The sequence below is a fragment of the Anser brachyrhynchus genome, assembly GCF_964034855.1.
Source record: "Anser brachyrhynchus genome assembly, chromosome: 8".
Lineage (NCBI taxonomy): Eukaryota > Metazoa > Chordata > Aves > Anseriformes > Anatidae > Anser > Anser brachyrhynchus.
The window spans coordinates 8,250,107-8,272,492 of NC_137702.1; the positions used below are offsets into that span (position 1 = coordinate 8,250,107).

General features: G+C 40.1%; 1 protein-coding gene and 1 long non-coding RNA gene across 4 annotated transcripts in view; both read left to right on the forward strand.

The window, feature by feature from the left end:
• The window catches only part of LOC308199414 (BEN domain-containing protein 5), a 923,492-nt gene that overhangs the window by 794,288 nt on the left and 106,818 nt on the right, over window positions 1–22,386 (forward strand). The gene's annotated exons all lie outside the window — the stretch shown is intronic.
• LOC308199422 lies at window positions 117–21,842 on the forward strand. Its single transcript, XR_013954632.1, has 3 exons — window positions 117–307; window positions 13,485–13,657; window positions 20,579–21,842. It is a non-coding gene; the product is annotated as an uncharacterized lncRNA (long non-coding RNA).

The following is a 22,386-nucleotide window of genomic DNA, read 5'->3' on the forward strand; positions in this document are numbered from 1 at the left end:
ACAGGCTCTCCTTGTGTGCTGAGATGCTTGCCTGTTGTTGTTGCTGGTTGTGTGTTTTTTTTTAATTGCCTAGTTAATATAATCTGACACACTTCTAATGGCCCGCTGGTGAGTTCAATAGGGTACTCATTTTCATCAGGTGCTGGTAATAGGGTAAAGGAGCTTGGTTTAAAATCTGTTAAAGATGCGGTAATCTTTTTTTAAAAGCTCACTGCTAGCAGCTCTTCTGGAGTCTGTGCTAAAGGATATTAATGTCAAGACTTGCTTTGCTACCAAGCTGAGTTCTGTGTGCTCTTGTGTACATTTGGTAAGTAGGAAATTGCCAGCCCTTGTGACAAATCCTGGAATGAGGGTTTGGGATGCAGAATTTGCAGCTGAGGCAGAATAAATTGGGGCCCTAGGAGAAAAACCCAACTGAGTGTTGCAGAAATACCAAAGAGGTCGTCTGTGAAGTCCAGGTCTGAGAGCAGGGACAGATCTGTTCCCGACTTATCTGTCTTTGGGGAGTGTCTGTACAGGGAAGAAACCCTCTATTTTTAGAGGGTGTGCAGGGAGGTGAAAAAAACACTAGTAAGCCATAGGCTGCATGTCTGGAAGCTCAGGTAGGACCTAACCAGGCATGTTTTGTTCTGGGGTTAAGTATTTTTCCTGGAGTTATGTGGTGTCCTGTGTTGTGGCTATTTGAAGTCCTGAAACGTTTATTGTTTTTCCCGATAGCATGTGATATACTTAAACATTTCTAATATTCTTTAATTCCCTGGATGCCCCAGGAGCTACTTTTGACTCTATTTCTAATTGAGCAGAAGCTGTTAAAACTGGGGTCACAAGTAGAAAGTTTCACTGAAAAGGATGTGTTTTTTTTTAAGCTTGGTTATCTGATATTTTTTTCTTGTATACGTTGCATCTTTCCAAAACATTAGCCAGAATGCTAGACCTGAGGAGGTCCTAGACTTAAAATGTTTCCCATTTGTGCTTGCTTTTAATTTCATGTTCTGTTTTGCCTTAATATTGTGGTTTTGCTTAAGAAAATCAGGCATTAGTTGAATTTTCCCGTTTGACAGTCCTGTTTTGGAGTGAGAACCTGCAATAATTCTTCCTTGCCCCTTGCTGTGAACTTCCCTTCTCACGTATCTGAAGGGAGCAAAACCAAGCTAGCTGTCAACCCTTCTCCACCTTTGCAAATGGGGAGGGATCAAAACTGTGGGTTAATAGCTTCAAAATATATATAGATTGGATACAGGCTGACACCTGAACTTTGAATCACAAACTCACTTCTAATTGCAAAGCACTCAAGCTTTATTGAGGTGGTCAGTGTTATTTCATCAGAGCCTTTTGATTTTCATGGTTTCTTGGCACGCGTATTAGTAACTGAACTGCCGCCTGTGCTCTCTGATCCATGCTGTGTGCCTGCTACGTGGTCTCCAGTTTTCCTGCCTGTGCGTCTTTGACACCATGAGCTAAGGGTTCATAGCATGAAACGTGATGTGGAGTGCAGCCCTCAGTATTTTCATTGCAGATGGACCCCACATACTGCACATGAAGTTGTTATCCGCATAACAACATTGCAAAAAATAAATAAAAATTCCAGGTCTCCAGCTTCCAAATGGTAGTAGGAGGGAGGCCATCTGAGCTGTGTTTCACAAGTCTTTCTGCACCTGCGCAGGTGTCAGTCTGTCACGTCCTGCACCCCACTGCCACGGCAAAGTGCATGCAGCAAAGAGCAAAAAGCAACAGCAAAGGTGATGCTTTCATTTTGTGGGGGGGAGTGGGCTGTTGTGAACCCCTGAAGATGCCTGTGCACGCAGTGAGTGCCCAGTCTGTTCTGGGACAATCAAGATCTAAGGACCAGAGGTACTAATTTTGCTTGGTATCAAGAGTATGCTGCTTTCTTCCTCTGTTCTGTATTGTGGCTGAGAAGGTAAAGCCTTGCTTGCACCCTCATATCACGTTGCTATCCTTTTTATTTTCTTTGTGATCACCGCTGGAAATTTTGTCCGATTAGAAGAAACTTTTACCTCTATTAAGCCCCCGAATCTCCATCAAGCGTCTGATAGACTGGGCCCTAACGGCAGCCGCTTTACTTCTTTTCAGGCACCATCCATCAGGCTGACAGTGACTGCCGATGGGCCAGTCATATTGTCTATATTTCATACACAAACATCAGGCCTGCTGACAGCACTTTGCACACTCGGAAATTGCTTTTGCTGTGAGCTGAATTTCAACTAGAGCTTTTTTGCTGGCTCCATCTCTCAGTGTTTATGACCCTCAGGAGCAGAGGAACTGCTGTGAATAGATAATGCTGAAAGCACTCTTGTAGCACAGAAGGTTTCATGTCTGAAGTATTTAATGTTTACAGCAAATTTGGTGTTTGTTAATTTGCATTTTTATGCATTCCTTAAAGAACTGTCACCTTATTCTTCTGCTTGTCCTTTGTACAGATGTGTGGCAATTTCTGCTGGGGGGACAGTGCTGATAGGGGTAGGGGGAAAGAGGAGAAGAGGTGTTAAGGGATGTGAAGGCAGGATAGAGCCACAAAGTGCTCCGTGGCTTGGGTACTGAATCCAAATAATGCTACTTCAGAGGATGGGAAGGAAGGGAATGTAAGCAATGTAAAGATACCCCTTTGCACCAAACTGGAGTAATTATGATTTATAACCCATCATCTGTTTAAAAGTCAAATGCATAGCATATAGGAAAAAGACTAACCTGGAAGAGATCGTATCTGTTTGTTCTCTCCTTTAAAAAGCAGACAAATTACTTTCCTTACCGGAAAGGACAGCTACCTGCTAATAATGCACCCCTCCCAGCAGCTGCTTTGTATTTCTTGTTGGTATAGAAATGCTTCTGCTGGGCTTTAATTGTTATGTTTGTGCACAGATGTAGGTTTTCACTTGGGTTGGTACCTAAAGTACCGTGTGTCTGTGGGTAGGCTGGAGTCTTTGTACCACTGTGCATGTTTTTACAGGAAGGAATGTGTTTGTGTTCACCTGTGTGTTTGTTTCCAGCTATCCTTGAGAAAGTTTGTGGCTGGGTATCACGCAGAAACTGAAGAGTGGATGCAGAAGAAATAAAGATGGCTGTTTAGAAAGTTGTGCAGCAGTTTCAGTTGAACTATGGAGGTCACATAGATTAACCTACACCTACCAAATGTTCCCCAGGCAATCAGAGCACTCCGGCCAGCCAGGCAGTTTTATAAGGACTGTAAAGAATATACAAAGGCATATCCCTGTAAGACCATCTCTTACCTGAAAGCTCAACGAGCCATGAAATTCAGGGAAAGAACAGCCATTTCTTGGGAAAATGTAATGTTAAGTGTTCCAAAATTAAACTCCAAGCCAGTATATTTTTGATGTTCAGCTAGAGTGACCTATGTTCAAGTAATATTAAAGAGAAATTTACAGAGTAAAAATCCTATGTTAACAGGAAAAAAAAAATCTCAGACTTTTCCACTCTTACCAGGAATGGCTTATTATATGTGTTGAAACTGAAAGATTTAAAAAGCGTTATTTATTCTTTCATTTATCCTAATAGCGTTTTTTTTTTTTTCCTCTGGTCATTTTTCAGCTTACAGAGAGCCGGAGACTTGACTAGTCAGTTTGTCTGCATATGTGCAGTTGATTTTACTGTCATGCTGTAGCTCAGCGATCTTCTGTTTGGGTTGCAAACTATAAAGGGTAACATTTAATATCTGTGTTCTTTTTTGCCAGGCCCGACTGACATTTGTGTTAGTGATTTTTTGTTGTTGTTGTTTTTTCTTCTACCCTTTTGCACTTTAATTTTTAAATGGAAACTGAATGTTGTGCGTATAGCTTTCTGACAGGGTTAAAGAATGACACTTCTATTTCAAAAATAATTTGACTGTATAAAAACTGTGGGGCAAAACTGATTTTCAAGAGACATTATTTTATTGATGATATATTGTATGACCTTTTGCATGATTATTGTTGAGGTATGGGAATAGAAAGAATATTTCCTGCGTTGATTTAACCTGAGGTACAAAACGTTAAATACAAGTAAGGGTGGTTTCTTAAGTAAACAGCACCTTTTCAAACAACAGGTTATGTGGATGTTCCTATTACAGTAACTCTTGTGCATCCCTCCTGAAAAACAATGAAAGGGAGTTGTGTTCAGGTCTGTGTAATCACAGGCTATTTGTAGTACAGCAGTTCCTGGGAGCTCCTGTTCTGATCAACATCCCATTGAATTTGTGCTGCCATACACTGTGAGCAAGTGTCTTCCATGAGAAGGTTGTGATTTATGAAGATTAGACAGACAGGCATTCTGCAATCCCCATTATAAAAGTGAGAGCTGAGAGGAGCTGAATGACTTGTTGAAGGTCAAATGCAAAGACCGTGGCAGAACCGAGGAATCAATGCACGTATCATTTCGTGATATGGAGGCTTCCTGCCCCTTCCATCTCTGCTGGCTGGGGAACAGTGGAGACAGGGCTTCCCGAAGCTAGCATTGTGGCAGGAGTACAGCATTCGATGTGTGATAAATGAGCACAGTGACTCAGGAACCAACCACAGGAATCCACAAAATGTCAGCTTCCTGGGAGATGTGCTCCCAGGTAGCTGACTCTATGTCCTTATTACAAGTTGAGTGGAACAGAGCCAGAATTGTGTGTTCACATTGGGATACTTTATGTGTCTGCTCTCAAAATGAAGGAAACAAGGTTGACGGTGTAAAAGTGCAGGAAACAGCATTCATATGTAACTGTTTTTTTGAAAACCATTTTCCTTCTAACTCCATTCCCTCCATGCATTAGTAGTAGAAGTCAGGCTCAACAGTGAAGATTTCTTGTCTCCCCTAACTTACCTACTTATCCAGAAAAAGCAGAAGAGGTTAATAGCACTCCTCTCTCCATGCCATTTTTGCTGTTACATCTACCTTTGCTCTACTTGAAAATGGCATTTAACGTGAAAAAGATCTCTGTTCAGTACCTGGAACCTCTACCTACCTGTTCAGAACAAATAAGAGCAGAGGCGTAACGGAGAGTAATTGAAATTTTTGGCTGACTTCTGATATCCTGCATGATCTTGGGCAAGTTGTTTTAACTCTGGGCTTCATTTTGCCAAGCTGCAATGTGACACCAATAACTTTTTTAATTTGCAAAGTATTTTAAGATCTGCTAAGCATTAATAGTGTCATAGGGAGCACAAGCATATTGAACAGTAACCACAGTTATCTGTGATGCTTATCAAGTCTAGTTCCATCAGGAACATGGCAGTGGTGGCTGTAGCATGTGAAACAGTAGACGAATAAATTGGGAATCTATGATGGGGCCATCTGTATGATTTCACTACAGGAAATTTGACATTGTTCCCTTTATCTAACTGTAGTGTGAAGGAAGAGGAAGGATGCACAGCTATTATACGATGTAAGTTATGATAGGCTGTTCCAAGGGAGAGAAAGAATGCAACCACTTAACTCTTTGATAAATCTGCACATGGCTGTTAGAATATAAACAGTTGTGAAGCAGTGAAAGAAGTGCTTGATGGTGGTTTTTATCAATTTCTGGGCTCCTCAAAGAGGAATAACTGGCTCTGGGGAGTCATGGGGACTTGGACTTTCAGAAGCGACTATCTACCATACTAGGCAGTGTGAGAGTCTAAGGCAATAAAATACCCACAAGGTCCCCTTTGATGTAGAGAACATGTGGCAGGTTCCACCTCCACAGGGAATCTCACTAGGTATTGCTGGAAGGAAGTGAAACAGTCAAGAAACTACTCAACCTCTCTCTTTTCTCTCATCATGTTAGCCATTGGGAAGCAAAATTTTTTTTGTTGTTTTATGATCTTTAGAGATGAGCTGATGATCTCAGCCCTGTTCTCTGGATAAGTAAAAAACATTTTGAGTCTTTTTCCCCCCTCTTTCTTGGTATTTAAAAACCATTTTCCCAGGCCTTGTTTTGATAATGCTAGTATCTAGAATGTATATCTGAAACGGCAGGAAGTCCCATACAAGCTGTGTTCCATTTAGGAACATGGGATCTTCACATCTTCCTTTCCACTCCACACATGTATGTGTGTATACAGTTAATTTCTAGTGTGAAAAATAGCATTTCAAAACTCCGGAGACTATTCAGTGATTCTTTTGGGTCGCTCACTGCAATACTTTCATTTTGGTTCAATAATTTCTAATCAGCTGAGATCACTTAGCAGATATATGTGAGAAACTTATTTTTGCTGTAAATAAAAAATAATTTATTTCCATGTCAAAAGATAAGTAATTTTTACTTTATTGCTTATCTTTGTATTTTCTTCGTGAATCTAAAATAAATGACAATAAGTTTGTCATGGAAGGGAGGCCTAAAAGGTGTATAATTCCCATGATTTCTTCCCCTGGAGCATTCCTGATTATTGATACATTCTGTCACTTAAGATTTACATCATTGATTGGTGTGATTTAGAGTGTCATGGCTTCACATTCTTTGAGACTTTCTAGCAAAGCAAGCAATTTAAAGTCATAGCATGTGATACAAGATTTCAAAGCAGTAATTCAGCTGCAATGTTATGTTTGATCTAGCATTTACTGCCTACCTACTATAACAACCGGCAGTTTATAAACTTAGAGATTAAAATGATGAGAGCTTTAGAAACTCATATAACAATAATGAAGTAGTGTATGAATGCCTTTTTTTCTGCAGTTTTCTTCAGCATCCTCAGGTATTTGGCAGATATTGGGGATGTTCATGGACATGCCCAGTCCATGAAGTGTAGATTAGCCATGATAATCAAGCCAGAGAGAGTTCAGACTTGAAGGGTTTGTTCATGTCCAACTCCAAGATAATTTTATGCAATCTGAATATCTGCCTATCTGCAGTACCTCTCTGTTCAAAGTATGAAAGTGAACTACATTTTTTTTATGTCCTCCAAGCCTCATAGTTATTTAGATTATTGCTGGATGTTGTACTGTCTAGGGCTTAACAGTGCCACCGGTGAGAAATGAGTGGATGGACTTTAGGTCAGGCCATGTCAGGCAATGTTTACATTCCTATGTCCATGTTGCTTAAGAACTGGACTGGGGTCCTCTCTGTTCCTGCTATAGGGTTCTGAATTTCATAGCCCAGAATGTTCATAGTGGAAGTTGTTTAAAGGTTGTCTTGGCCAGAGCTGTGCCTTGGCTTATCAGGTATTACATTACCGTTGTTCCCAGAGAACTAAAATTTCCCCAGGTCCTTTCATGCAGTCTATCTGTAACATACCTGTTGACATGAAAACAGAAGTTTAAAAAAAATGTAATTCATAAGAAAAGTCTAATTATTTGTGACATTTCATCCATCATGTCCTAAGCTTCTCCAGAGGAAAGTAGTAACATTTCGTCTCCTTGACAGCAAACAACACACTGACGGACTGAAAAATGTTCTGCTATATTTCAAACTGCAGCATTTATGAGTAAAGAGCAAGTGCAAAATAAATAGCAAGAGTAAAGAGCAGGAACCCATGTAAGTAGGGAGCAGAAGCTTGGAGAGCTTTCTAAAAGCTTTCTCTTGGTTTAAAAAAAAAAAAAAAAAAGAAAGAAAGAAATTCTTCCAAAATAACAAGAACTTCTCAGGGTAAACAATCTGTTGGATGGAAGCTATAACATTACCACTCAGCCCAATCTGCATGGACTTCCCTAACCACTCCTGCAAGGAGATACCTTGGGTGGACGTTGCAGCATAGTGCAGTTCATGGAGGGCAATAGGAGCAACTGAAGACAGGTTGGAAACTGCCTTTTAGGCTGCCCCCCTACTTCTATCTCCAGCACTTCAGGACTTGAAAAAGATCTTATGTGACCTGCAGAGCAGAAAAACAGAGCAAGGCTATGGAGCCTGCCCTCATATTTTTGTTTTCCCTGAAAATGACAACTAAGCCCCTGAACTTTGCTGTTGATTCATACAAAAAACTACTTTGCTTCTGCATGTTCTTTCCTTAACAAACCAGTCTAGCTAATTCCCCATACTGACATAATTGTGTCTCTCTGTTAATCTCTCTCTTCTTCGTTACTGTTAGATTTTTGGATTTTTTTTTTTTTTGGTGATCATCTGATCGTGGATGACCAATCTCTTTCCTCATGGCTATTGTGGTCCTTCTTTCAGACCTAGATGTGTCTGTTTCAGAAACTTAAGGTCTCCTCCCACTCCAGCAAAAATAGTACCTCTATTAGTAACCCCAATTCCTACAAATGTGCAGATATTAAATTCCTACTGTTTTCCTCAGTAATCTGAGATCTCATGTCTGTGAAACATTCGGTTTCCATACATCGATGGGCTGTGAAGGTCATCTATGGTAGCATGTGCATACAGCTCTTGAGCTGTTTTTCAACCCCTTATGGTGTGCTGTTGACAGATCTCATGTTCTCCAGACTTCATCATTTAAACAAGCACCAGGGACAAAAGAAAAGTGCAAGATCCCCATGTGGGGCATCAATGGAATCTTCCATCTTGGAAGTCTAATGAAGAACAGTAATGAGCTGGGGATTTTTGATGTTGAGTGTTCTTTGTTTTCTGATCTCTTGTTTTATAAGAAATCTGTGCTACAGCTTTTGTGTTTAAAGTATCTCTTCTTTTAACTCTGAAAAGCTGCAAATGTTCTTTGAGGAAAATGCAGGTTTATGCAGACATTCCTAATCTTTTATAAGGTGGAGGCTCTTTCATTTCCATTTTTTTTCTTCTTTTCCTTTTCCGTTATGTGCACACACAAAAAACTCAGGAGTACATCATGAGCTGAACTGTATTTTCTGTTTATTGCCACCAGGTTAATAACAGTAATGGTGCGAGGAGAAAATGAAGTGTTATGTAAAATCCTGCATTGCAGATTTTGGTGCTGATGCAAAGAGCTCAATAAAGTGTAACACTTTAATCATGGAGATAAAAATCACACAGCAGCTTCACAGTCTTCCAAGATGCAGAGCCTTAAGACAAAATAGAAGTGGGAAGAGAAAGAGAAACTGACAATAATATTGAGTCCCAGAAAAGTTAGGGAAGAAAACAGCCCACTTTCTTTTCCTGTGACACTTTGATTCAGTCGCTGTATTTACAAGATAAACAACTGAAAATGTGTGTATATGAATTCCCTGGTATTAGAGAGAGCAAAATGCCACAGCCTTATACACAACTCAATGACATTTACAGGAACCTGAAAACCTTTTAAAAAACAAAACAAACATCTCCCCCTCTCCCTGCCAAAAAAAAAAAAAAAAGGGAAAAAAAAAACCAACTATAGCATGGTATGATGGTACATATTGGTTTTTTCCAAGTAGGCAGGCAGCCAAACATCATGTTAACTATAGTGGCAAGTACATATTCAGCATGCTAACACAGAAGACAGCTTGATTTTGGATGGTGCTTATACTCTGTATATCTTTGACTAGTCTCTGTATCTTTGAGCTGGTCCACTTGCTGTGAGGCACCTGACTGCAGCCGTGTGCCAAGTTTATTCTTCTTTGAAAAATGTTTCCAAAAAATTTCTATTCCCCAAATCTTGGCTATTAAAAATGGTATAAGAATATTATTTGGAGGGAAAAAAAAAAAAAAGGAAATACCTAGTTTGGGGGCAAGAAGAATGCCTTGGGTAACTCAGATATGTCATGTAGCTTTGTTCCTAGTATCTGCAAACAGATGAGCTGACTACAGTGAGGGAATCTCTGTGGTGGAGCCCACCTTGGCAGATGTTTCTCCACACCAGTGTGGTGCAGCACTAGAAGAGAAGCCATTCCAAAGAAGGTACATACTCAGTGAGAAATGTAATTCAGTTTTAGGTGGTGCCTGACCCTTTGGGAATCAGCTGCCATTAGCTGGAGCAGCACAGCAGCCTGATGAGCCACATTGTCCAGTACACGAGCAGAAGGGAGGTGGTTATACCTTAGCTTCATTGCTGGGGCTCCGCTGGCTGTGGTCCGCCTAATTCCTGCCTGTTTGCAGCTGGTTAGAGCTGCCTGTTTCAATTTATTGCATCGTTATTCCCTTGGGTAAGATTTAAGGTTAATTCAAGGGCATGCTAAACCTTGCTGGGGCTGGAAGGTAACCCAGAAGGTTGAGTGTTTCCACCAGCTGTGATAACCATGTGCCTGTGTTTGGGACTGCTGAGTGAGAATCTCCTACAGAGACAGAATCAAGCATATGTATGACTGTTTTTTGGTAACTGATAAACTCTGTCATCACTGCTTACCCATGATATGCCCATCATAAAGAGTGCCTGATTACATGGCTGGTTTAATCCATATAGCATGAAAGCTGACATTTTATATTACTTTATATCCTCTTGTCCAGCTGAGTTCACTTGTGTGGAATTAACAGATGTCAGATTTGGACGTTATGGGCATGGATGCCACAAAAATGTGTGTAAATAAACCACCCCTCATGTAGCATTGTTAGAATTGGTCATGGTAAGAGATGGCAAAGGATGGAAATGTTTCACAGGATTCCATAATAATAAGTCGGTGGATTGTGGGGAGAGCTCAGGGGTGCATCAAACTGGCATGACTTTGGAGGCTAAAATTGTATCCTAAGGGTTTTTCTGAAGTAAAAAACCTGCTTTTTTACTGAGATAATGTCTAAGTCCAAAACCAGTATCTGTTTCCCCATGGTGTGTTACAATATTCATTACCCTTTGATGGAGTTGTATTAATGGCCTACTGATCTCGACATTTTCTCAGTTTTATCCAACATATTTGGGGTAAAGGATCAAGTAGGCTGTAATTACCTATGGGTCTTGAAAGACTGCATACCTGGTGGCTGTAAGCTCATTCATCAAAGTGAAGGGGCAGTGGTTCTGGGAAACCTGCCACATTGTGTCAACAGGTTTTGTTTGCTTGTGAAGATTGCAGGCAACTGGATGGATTTGAAAAGCTACCTTTTTAAGGAAAGAAACGAATAAAAACAAAGTCCTGGGGGTGTTTAAAAAAATAAATAAAATACCCAAACACAAAACCTCTGTCAAGAGTTACTCTGCATGAATCGTACAATTGATTCTTTGGGTGGGGGGTGATATATGGGCAGCTCAAGGAGCTGACTGGGCTGGAAGAGAGACGCCTCCAAATATTTAGACTTTTTTTTTTGTCTAGGTGGAATGGTTCCCTATATGATAACATGGGTCCCCAGCAAACTGTGCCAGGTTATGGTACTGTGTAGAAATGAGTAGTCACCCATGGGTGGGTGAAGTGGGAAGGATGGAGTTCTTGAGGTTATCCTTTTTGATGAAAACATGTATGTGAAAACAGAGGATCAGTTCAAAATGGGGCTGTGATATCTTCTGAGTGAAAAGGATGGCAACAGGCATGAATGCATTGATTGAGTTAATTGATGTAGATACTGCTTTTAGGTTGGGAAGTGCTAGAAACACTGTCACCATTTGATGCAGAACCAATAGACTTTTTCTGTTTGTGAGGGTAGCACAAAGGGGAACTCACCAGAGACAGAAGGACCACTGTGATAATGGATGAAGTATATCAGAATATATTTTCTAATAGCAAGGTAGTGTTTGGGATAGTGTCCTGGGAGACTAGAATCACTGTCTGCAACTTTGAAAAGAGCAAGTTAGTGATTTCCTAGTGCTGGGTATGTAGCGATAGCACTCTTACCTCCCAGGCATTTAGATAGTGTGTGTGCCTTTTCCAACCATTTATGTACTATTTCATCTGCTTTTAAAAAAATACAGCCAGACCATTTCTACTGTGTATTTTTTTTACCCCATTTGTTTCATGTGGATTTCTCTCAATATAACACACAAGTGAGTTAAAAACAATCAATGTAAAGACTCACAAAGTGGTGGCTGGATCTGCGGTTAACCCTTGTTTTAAAAATGATGAGGTTCCTTTTTTTGCCTGTGTCCTTTTAACACTGTGGGTCAGCTCTATGTCAGAAAAAAACAGAGGGGCAATCCAGCCCTGGATCGAATGAGCTGCAGTGGTATGTCACCTGTTACTGCTGGGGTGCTCCAGCCAGCCAAAGTGGTCAAAAATGTTGATGCATCCTTCCACGGACTGGGATGGCATTCTTTGAGCATGGTACTTACAAGTGTATTTGTTTGACTGACTCCCTGGTTAGAATTGATACTCATTTTCCTTGCCAGGAAGAAAAGGGGTGGGGGGTTGGGGGGGAAAGAAGTTAATTGCTGACAAGGTTCAAGTGTCATCACGGTATTTGTCTCCACTTCTCCACTTCCATTCTTTTACAAAGGCTTTAATACTATGTAATTATGGATTTCTTCTAAGTCTTATTTTCTCTTACAAGCAGATCACATCATGCCTTGAAACACTTGCAGTAGTTCCAGCAATGAAACCAGGGCTATTGTAGCACAGAAATCTGTAAAACTGCAGTGATTTTTGGTTGGACAGTGACCCACTGTACATCTGAAAATGTAGGTGTTGCTCTCAGGGAGCTGCATTTGGCATAATTTGCTCTGTGGGGACAGGGCAAAATGAGATCACAACTTCTGCTGGTTTCAGCTGTTGAGCAAATCCCCATCAAGCCTAATTGTCAGTGCTCCTTTCCCCTTGATCAGCTGGGCTTTGGTCAGTGCTGAGTTGAACATTGTTCACTTAATGAATAGCTCCCAGAATGCAAACTTCACCTGTTATCCTTCCATTTAGGAAAATTGAGAGTTTAGTCTTTTGTACTCCGCATTCAAGAGATGAGAGGGGGGAAAAAACACCTAAATGCTTCCATTTAAATGTAAATTTTGACTTTTCACGTCTGCCTAAGTAGGGTGTTTGTTTTTATAAACAATATGTGTATAAATAAAAGCCATAGAATTGAAAGAATAAAATCCCTTTCTTGATGATATTGATATATTTTCCACACAATAATCTTGCTCTCATCATGTTATATATTTTTCTGTTTCTTTCTACTTTAAAACTAATTTTGCTGTGAGAATAAGAACAGGAGATCGTTAGGAGGAAATACTGTGGTGCTGGCTTGCACAGAGAAAACATGCCATCTGCCTAATGTGTTTCATCTTGTGTCAGCCTAAGTTGTGTTGTTTGGGTTTAACATGCCAGTCACTAGCCTCGAAAGAGTTCAAGCAACAGCTCTGACACATATCCTGGCTAGGGCTCCAAATCCTTCCTGCCTTCCAGGCACTCTGCTTGCTGTGAAATAGGCCTCAAGATTTTGGGCAGAAGGTGCAATTCCCATCACCTACCATGTCCTTTTATCGGAGTACTACCGGCGTTTGTGCAAGGAATTTAAGTGGTTTGGGTTATATTTTCAGTCTTCATCATGTCATGTTGTCAGGAGCCAAAAGCAAAGACCCAGCCTGAAAGTGGTGGGTCTGAGGGGCTGGTGGACGAGGATGTGGTGGTGTCTCCCAAAGGCAACCATGCGGTACAAGCTTTACCCTTCCCTGCTGTTAGGGAAGACCTGGAAGAGCCATTTGGCAGAGCACTTGAGTCCCAAAATCAGAATAGTCATTCAGCTGAGCCCTCCTCACTCTGAATGGAGAGGTCTGTACTGTCTGACTTGTGGCTCATCACTAGTTTGGTATCTGTCCCTGCTCCAGCGTGCATTGTGGACTTGGCTGCCGAAAGAAATGGGACATGTTTTGGGGCTCAACGCTGTCATCTGAACCAGCCAGAGACTGAGGTTCAGAAACAGGCCCTTCTTCTTTACCAGATATTTCTTCTTCTTCAGTCACAGACTTTTTGCCTGATAAATGGATGGCATATGTCTCAGGTGGGTAAATGTAGCTGGTCATATTTTGTTACACTGTGCGTAATAAAGACTTTAGCTTATTTTGTTATTAAGAAAAGAATTTGGCAGACAGCTTTAAATGTGTGCCTAAGGACAAAATGAACTGAGTTTTGTAGATAGATGCTTTTTTTTCTTAATAAATAAATAAATGGAAAGATTTTTATGTTGATAATAAAAATAACTAATGCAGAGCTTTCTCCACTAGTGCCTGGAGACATGGACAGATGTGGGATTTTGAAGGGATAAAGAATTGAATTCTGTTGGCAGGTAGTTGCTATAAAAATGACTATCCTTTCTGCCTCTTATTACAGACCAACATTCAACAAATGAAGAGTTTCTGAGAAAGCTAATAATGACAGGATCAGGTTCCAACCACCAGAGATAGCAGAAACCTCCTCCCTTCAGAGAAATCTGAAGTTAAAGGGAAGTGGTTGGGAGAAATGGGAGCTTTATTAAAGCTTACTAACGGACTTTCTCCGACTCACAATGTGATGTGTGGGAGCATGGAGGAGAGCAAACCGGTGGGGAAAATACAAAGAAATAGAATGAGTTCACCAAAAGTTTGGTTTGCCCACGAGTTGTCTGCTGAAGTTTTACGCGATTACTTTCTGCCTCCAGAGAACTTTCATTAAACTCTCCTATATATTTGGTTTCTGTCTTGTTTTGCGGTCTGTTGGAATAACAGGGTATTCTTGTAGGACTTCTCTAGTTCCTTTGGTTAGCAGAGCTGGTGATGCATCTTTGGGAAGGCAGGTCAGCTCTTTGGAACCATTTGGATGTGTTCCCCGACATTAAGAAGTTGGGGCAATGTGACCCCTCTGTATTTTCACTTGAGTTTTGGCAAGTAGCTAGCTTATGTCACATCCTATAATTCATCCAGTTATGGGGAAATGTCTTATTCTGATTTTTTTTCCATTACTAGCTTTTCTTGTATCCAAATAGTATTCAGCGTTCTAGCTAAAACTTAGGTCAATCTCTGGAGGGACCATAAAGCAACAAACTCCAGTGTAAAGTGTTAACAGCTACTAATATTGTTGACTGCCATTTTTCCTTTAAAACTCTGATACCATTGCACTGAGCTGTTTACTGTCCCTTCTCTTGGCATCAGACTATTGATTTGAAACTTTCCAAGTGGCACAGATTTATATAAGGTCTGGCATATCTTCTCAATTGAGGAAAAAATCAGCCAGAAAGAAAGGCCTCTAATTTCAGCGGTAAATCAAGGAGCTTATGTTAGGAGTGTAGTTACCTTTGTCAGTGACAGCAGGGAAACCACTAGATTGATCCAGATCTAAGTGGTTTCATTCACATGTTGAAGAACCTACCTTTCTCCATGGACTGCTGAGGCAGTATAGGGACCAATACAATATTTTGCTTGACCAAAGAGTGCCAGCCATTTGTTGTTAGGATTTTACATTCACACAGCAAATTAGACCATGGAAAAATGAAGTATAACACCATAGTAGCAGAAGTTAGAAAGTCAAATTCATCTGATTTCAGATCTCCAAAACTAATTAGAACGGAAGCTGGCTCCTTAGCCCAGACTGGGAGGAAAGCATCTCTTCGCAGAATCACAGAACAGTTTGGGTTGGAAGGGACCTTAAAAATCATCTACTTCCAACACCTCTGCCATAGGAAAGAATGCCTTCCGCTAAACTGATGAACAGCATATTTAGAATTTAGCCGCTACACAAATTGTTGCATCTATCAGAATATCTTGACAAACCAAAATTATACTGTTTCACAGTGCTGTTGGGTTGTAGGGCTTCTGAAGCCCTACTATCTGTTCTGGCTTCTGAAGCAGTCAGTAAAGTATATCATAGACCTGGCTAGTCACTCTAGTGTTTGGTGACTCAACCTGAAAACAGTACATGGACCATCAGCGCTGATGTTGTGTTTAGGAGAGCAGAGATCAAACATTGACCTGATATACCCATAATTCAGAGCAAATTGCTTTCTTGTCCATTATAGACAGCTGTAAAACAGGGTACAAGGATGAAAATGAGTTTAAAATCTTTTTTATATTCAAAGATGAAATTTGTATACACACACACTTATAAAGATGTATATATTCATGCATAAGAAAAAGCTGACACAAAACACCTAAATCTCTAAGTCAAGCATTGTCTCTGTGGGTCAACTTCTACTGTCTCGGATAGGAAATACACTTCTTCAAAGAAACTATAGTTTTGTTTAGTTCTTTGTTTAGTCTCTTCAGATTGTCACTCTGGTTATTTCTTTTACCATTGTGCTGGATTTTGAGTCCCTGATGTTCTGAGAGACCTGAATCCTCTTTCTATATGAAATGTTTTTTTTTTAAAAAAAAAAAAAAAAAGGTGTTCCCCAATATGTTTGCAAGGCATACATTGCCTTTGAGATGAGGTTTGATGGGCAGAGCACAAGCTGATAATGCCTGCAGCAGCACAGTTGCCCTATCAGCCAGTGTGGGTTGGGGAATGTTGGAGGGGAAAAAAAATTCAGATGTGTCTGATGCTGATAAGTGCCTTGTAAAAGGCATGATGTGTTGTGCTTTCAGTCATAAAAGCAGACCCTTCCAAAATGACCATTACATTTTAACTTTTATAGCACTGTACAGGTAATAAATACCGCTAGATGTAAAGCACAGAGGAAACATTTTGCGGTTTGTTGGGAAATGCTACGCTGATCTGAAAGGCTGAGCTGTCTCTGAGCCTGTAAAAACTCAAGGAAACCTACTCTTCCAGCTGCAGACGAATCTTGGGTCAAAAAGAAGATATCATGAACATTTTTTTTTCTTTTATATATTGTTTGTTAGCATGCTGACCCTCCCTCCAGTAGCTATGTCTGCTGTATAGCCCCTAATCTCTTTCAATGCCCTTGTGTTTCTGTTTATCCGCTTTCACTTTTATCTCTTACTTGGCTGTGTTTGTTGCTTGCACCGAGTACAAGGAAAGAAAAGAAAGTGGCAACTTTGAGAGGGACAGAATAAGACTAATGACCATGGATGGCTTCTGCTTGTGGTGAGGCTGTGCCAGGAAGACAGAGAGAGATCGTTAGTTTGCTTTTCAGATGTCCATCGCTAGTAGAGCACATGCACAGTGTCCTTCCATAGCTTTCCTGTCTCTTCCCAAGGAAGTAGATGGCCACATAATTTTGGAATGACACATCTCATGTTGTTTCCTTCCACCTGACTGGACAGGTTTGCAGTTTGCCTACAAGTATGTTTGTCTCTTTCTTATTCCACGTTGATCTATGTAATCAGGACTTAAGGACTACCCCACTACAGGTCATCTCATAGGTCCAACTAATCTGATTTTCTGCATCTTTGTTAGAAGCAGAAGATGACACTTAGGGGACATCTATATGAAAGCTCACATGTGTAAAATGAGCCCTCACCTTTGATGTCCAGCTTATACTAATCATTGGTTTTGAGGCTTCTGGATCTAAAAGCTTTATATAGTACAGGGCCTACCATCCAATAATTTGTCTAGTTTCTCTTTGAAGTGGTTTAAACTGTAGAAATATGCATGGTTTTGGCAACAAGCAATGCATTAACTTTCTAAGAACTACACAAGTCATATTCTGCAATATAAATTAAAGTCTAATCGGAAAATAAGAACAATGATGCTGCATCAAACCCAAGGTCTGTTTGTTTCAGTATTGAATGGCCTATTGCAGATATTAAGGGATAGACTGGAAGAATGGGGCAAAGCCTCTGGCAACATGTAATTTGGGGATTTTCTGATCAAGAATTTGTGTTCAATTCTTTGTGTGTGATGGTGGAATATTTTTCTTTGAATTTGTCTAATTGATCTTTATGTTTTGGCCAAAATCTGGTGGCAATGATTTCTGCAGCATAAGGTAATTTTAAAAGTACTTAATTTTGTTTGCCTTAGGTCTTCTGCCTGATGACTTTATATTCTGTCAGCTGTTACTTATTTAATGAGAAATAATGAATAATGCCGTATATTATTTGAGAGACTAGAGAAATTGGTTATTAGGAATTTTGATTTGCTTACATGCAATTTGTCCAACTGGATTAGTGTCTAGGAAATTAGGGGACAGCAAGTCATAATTCCTAGCCTCTCTTTTGAGTCTCTTTCCCTTTGTAATTGGAGGAGAGACAGGTAATGTCTTTGGGCCTTATTTATGTAGTTACAAAGTAAAGACTGCGTACCTTGGTCAGAAGATTCTGCAGGGGTATAATTAAAAGTTATTTGTAAAACACAAATTGATTAACACTTCTATGAAGTGAATAGTTGAACAGGTACTCTTGGACTTAATATAGGTTCAAGTATATAAGCAGCAATTAATGAAGCCTGGAGACGTTAAATGACTTGCCTATGGTTACACATCAAGCAAGTGGCTTGTAACAGTACCAAGGAGTGCTAAATTCCCTGATACAGCTACTGGGAGCATTTCAGCTGAGAAAATTTTCAGAACCAGACAAGAGTGAAACTGAATCACCCAGTGACAACGTGGTCATTTAGGTATTTGTTTTATAACCCAATTTCTTTGTCATTAATTGCCAGAATTACAATGCTGCTTCAGATTTTCTTTTTTTTTGTTGCTCTTTTTTTTTAAATATGGTTCTTCCCCTCTCCCAAAAACTTGTTGGTTATTTTGCCATAATTCCTTTTTTTTCTGAAAGGCTGTCTTTCTGTAAAGCCGATGCTGTTGCAGACAGGTGAGCAAGGTGGGATTTCCAGAGCTTGTTCATCAGAGCATCTGTTGGTGGATCCAGATCTCACAGGGCCTCCGTGTCAGCATGTGCAGAGCAAGGATGTGCAAGTGAATCCTGAGATAGACAGGGCCAAGTGAGATCATCAAATTTCAATGTGAGATAATGGCCTGAGACCCAGTACAATTCCAGTGCTTTATTCTTATTATCCAGGCAACTAAAATCTTCAGAGCTTGCTGAGGTCAAAGCCCAACTCTGAGTGTCTGTGCATGTTCGTTCCTGTAAAACGGAAAGAGAGAGGATGTGACAGAACAATGACTCTCCTTGTTCAGAGTTACCCTTCTTGTTTTGGCTTGGGGTCACGCCCAAAATCCAGAAAGAGTGTATTTCTTGATTCCTATTCATTGAGGGTAAAAATTATACAAGAATTTTCCATGCAGCTGACCCAAAAGTCTTGTCTAAACTTGATCTGGGTCTTAAAATTGTCCCTTTGGCCCCTTTCTAATTTAATATGCATTTGAACAGAAGTGACTTCTTGATAGAGCCTTTCACCTCCAGGTCACCCTTTCAAATCCAATTCAGGCCTGTCGTGACCAAATGTTACCACCATCTGACGGCTCTTCTGCGTCCTGTGTGAATTGTTGGCTTCAGTCCAGTAGCTGGTGGACAGGTGCCTGAATTGCAAAAACTGCCAGAGCTGACACTAACTGGAAGTCTCTGCAGAGAGGTCAAAGAGTGAATCAGCCTGGCAGATGAATTAACACTTAACTTGTACGCACTGTGATGCTTTATATCTTCAAAGCACTTTACAAACGTCAGCTAATCCTCAGGAGGTGTTGTTATCTGCACTGGCAGGTGAGAGAAGCAAGCAGATAGAGAAAGAACCAGGCTCAGATTATGCATGTAGCTGTTCTCCAACTCCAGGGCCAAAACTACACGTTTAGCTCCTTTCAGGCCTACTGATGGGCACACCAGAGCAGGGTTCAAGATCACCGAAAGGGGTTCTTCTGTGGATAGAAGTATCCCTCGTATTTTAAGAGGCATGATAGCATTGATGGACATGTCATGCTTTCGCTGTATGAATCCACGGAACCAACAGAAGTCTCTTCTCCACCCTCTTTGAGTCACTAATGATTCATGTCAGATTATGCCTATCAATAAGAAATATTATTCAGATTGAGAAATTGGCATGTAATCAGATGGGTAAGCCATTCAAATGACTTCTGAATGGCAACTGGATTGGAGTGGTCCAATCCAAAAACCATCTCTCAGAACATCACTGAAAGAATTTGAAGAAAAAAAAAAAATGCGTGAAGTGTCATGAAGAACTGCTAGAAGGTCATGCAAAATTAGTGGGGCATCAGTGTTTGCAAGTTGCTTTTGCAGGAACACTTAAAAGACATTCTCAGATTGTACAAAGGTATGTATAAGAATAAGGAGAAATTGACTGCTCTGCTTGGTATCAGTGAGAATAAGAGTGTATTTAAACTGGCATTTTCCTCTTCACTGGAAGCAAGAAGAGGAAATATTGTTTTAAAATGTTTTTAACATTTAGAATTTTTTTAAAAATAGTAAACCACTTTTCTACTTTTATTATCTTATGTAAATAATTGCTTTGGTTGCCATGGTTTTGCGAAAAGGTGAATGGATCACCATGAGATGATGAATGGAAGCAGAAAGATGAGGTTGTCCCTATGGTTACAAAGGGGAGTGGCATATCTCTGAAACAGTGCCTCTAATACGGCATGGCTTACGTCATCTGCAAAACTGGAGAAGACACTGTGCGCCCAACTTTCTGATCCTCTGGAGGTCATAGAATGGCAGAGGAAAATATTCTTGGAAATATTTTTTTTTAAGGGTTTATGCTGTTTCTTTCAGATTTATGGGAAAAATAAGGGAAGAAGGTAGATGTTAGAAAAGTGATTTGAGTAAAATTCACCTTGCCAGGCATCCAAATTTGGATATCTCGGGGGGGGGGGGGGGGGGGGGGGTTGAAAATATGAACTATAGCCAAACAGCCCAAACTCTACCTCATGTTCACTTGCATAGTCAACAATAGATGAGTGTCGTGCATCCCTAAAGAGTGATCCAAGGCACTGAACAGAGCTTCCTGGAGCTGAGAGGGCCAGGACTGATGGTTTCTAGCTGAATGTGGACTGCTGAACACGTGATGCTGAATGCTCAGTTTTTCTTGATTTTGTTTATTAGCATGTTGGACTTGTGTTTTCTGGTGTCACCTGCAGGAGCTGCCAAAATATGAGCATGTGGTATGGTATGTACATGAAGACAGATATATCTGAGACCTCTGCATAATTCTCTTTTGAGAGATTCTGGACCTGAGGAAACTTCAAAGAGATGGTCTTTCTGGGAATTTCTGAATCTTTTCTGAACTAAAAAGGGCAAACACCTTATGTGGTGTCAACTGTTGTATGTCCTTTTGCTTCAGTGGCTGAGCAGTAAGGCTGGAAAGTCTGCCTGGAAGCTGTTATGTTCACTACCACTAATGACAAGTCATGGTTTTAACAACTGTATAAAACATTGCAAAGAGTTTATCCCATCCCCCGTATGATATATTGGGCTGAAGAAGGCTTTTGGACTGTCTTTCTAAACCAATTGCTATGACCAAGAATTAATAAAATCTGTATTGAAGTGACAGCTGGTGGACAGAGCTGGCTTTTTCCTGCATCACTTGCCTCTCTAGTGGCCTATGTTCTGGGCTTGATGCACAGTTATCCTTTTATTACAGCTTTTATTGATTTTTTTTTAATGTCAATTTCCTTAAGAATCATAATTGCACTGTTCAAAATCTAAGTTTGTTCATATTGGCACTAGCCGTTAACATCATTCTTTCATTTTCCTCTTTAATTACTGACCTTCCAAAGGCATTCAGCTAATAAAATAAAAATGCAGACAAGTTGAGAATGTTTTCTCAAAATACTTCACATGGCAACACACACCTGTTTCTGTGCTACTTTGCCTGTTTCATGTCTTAACAATAAATGTGAGCTTTCATTCTTTATCCATGGTTTCTTTCATTTTTCCCCTCCCTAATTTTTATGTATATTTCTCAAACTGTCAGAAACTTTATTCTGACCCAGGAGAACAGTGAAAATTGTGTGCCACAAAGGCAGGGATTCAAATAAACTTTAGAGCAGAAATTCTTTCACTTATTTATTTACTCTGTTTTTATGTGGTAAGAGGCAAAGACCATTCTTTTCAAGAGAGAGAATGTTAACTGTTGTTTTCTAGGAAGTGGGGTTCAATCATTGTCAGTCTAGTGTTTTCTGTTTTGACACAGAGAAAAGAAAGAGCAAGTCTGCCTTTGTTTTCTCCAACTCTGTACGCTGGGTCATCCAGGTAATTACAGCTTTACTTAAAAAAGAGAGCATGAGAGAAATCCTCTGCTGCTGCTTGTAAGCACAAAGAAAAGACACTTGAGGGAATTAAATTGCATGATGATTTTTATAAGGCATCTGAATCATTTTGCATTCCACCTCTAAAACAGAAAAAGATGAGTTTAATGTAATATTGTAGGATGTAACATGTAAGTCTCTCAGAAGGCAGCTATGGCAGCCAGAAATGTTTGAGCCTGGTTATTCATTATTTTCTGCTTAAAAGCTGAAGCAAATGTGACTGAGACTTTGAGCCACATCTAAATTTATTCCCATTCTTACTTGTAGATGCTACTGCTTTAGAAGCCATCACCAGGGTGGGTTCTGCTGTGTAGATCCTGTCAGATGTCCTTGTGGCTTAACAGCAATAGAATTAGATAGAATTAGTTTGTTTTAAGTGTGTTCACGTGCACATATGTAAATGCGCACATAAATTTATTAACTTCATTTCCAATTAAAATTCTCCCTGTCTCCAAGAGAAACAATTTCAGGTCAGCTCTCTGCTGATTTTTTGGAAATTCCCACCAGTAGGTGACATTATATATTTAATAAAATGCTAATTCTGGGATCCTGCTTACATTACAGGAGATCAGTAATTACGTAAAAACCTTCCAGAAAACCTCAACTGAAATGTGAAAGTTTATTCCTGTACTTAAATT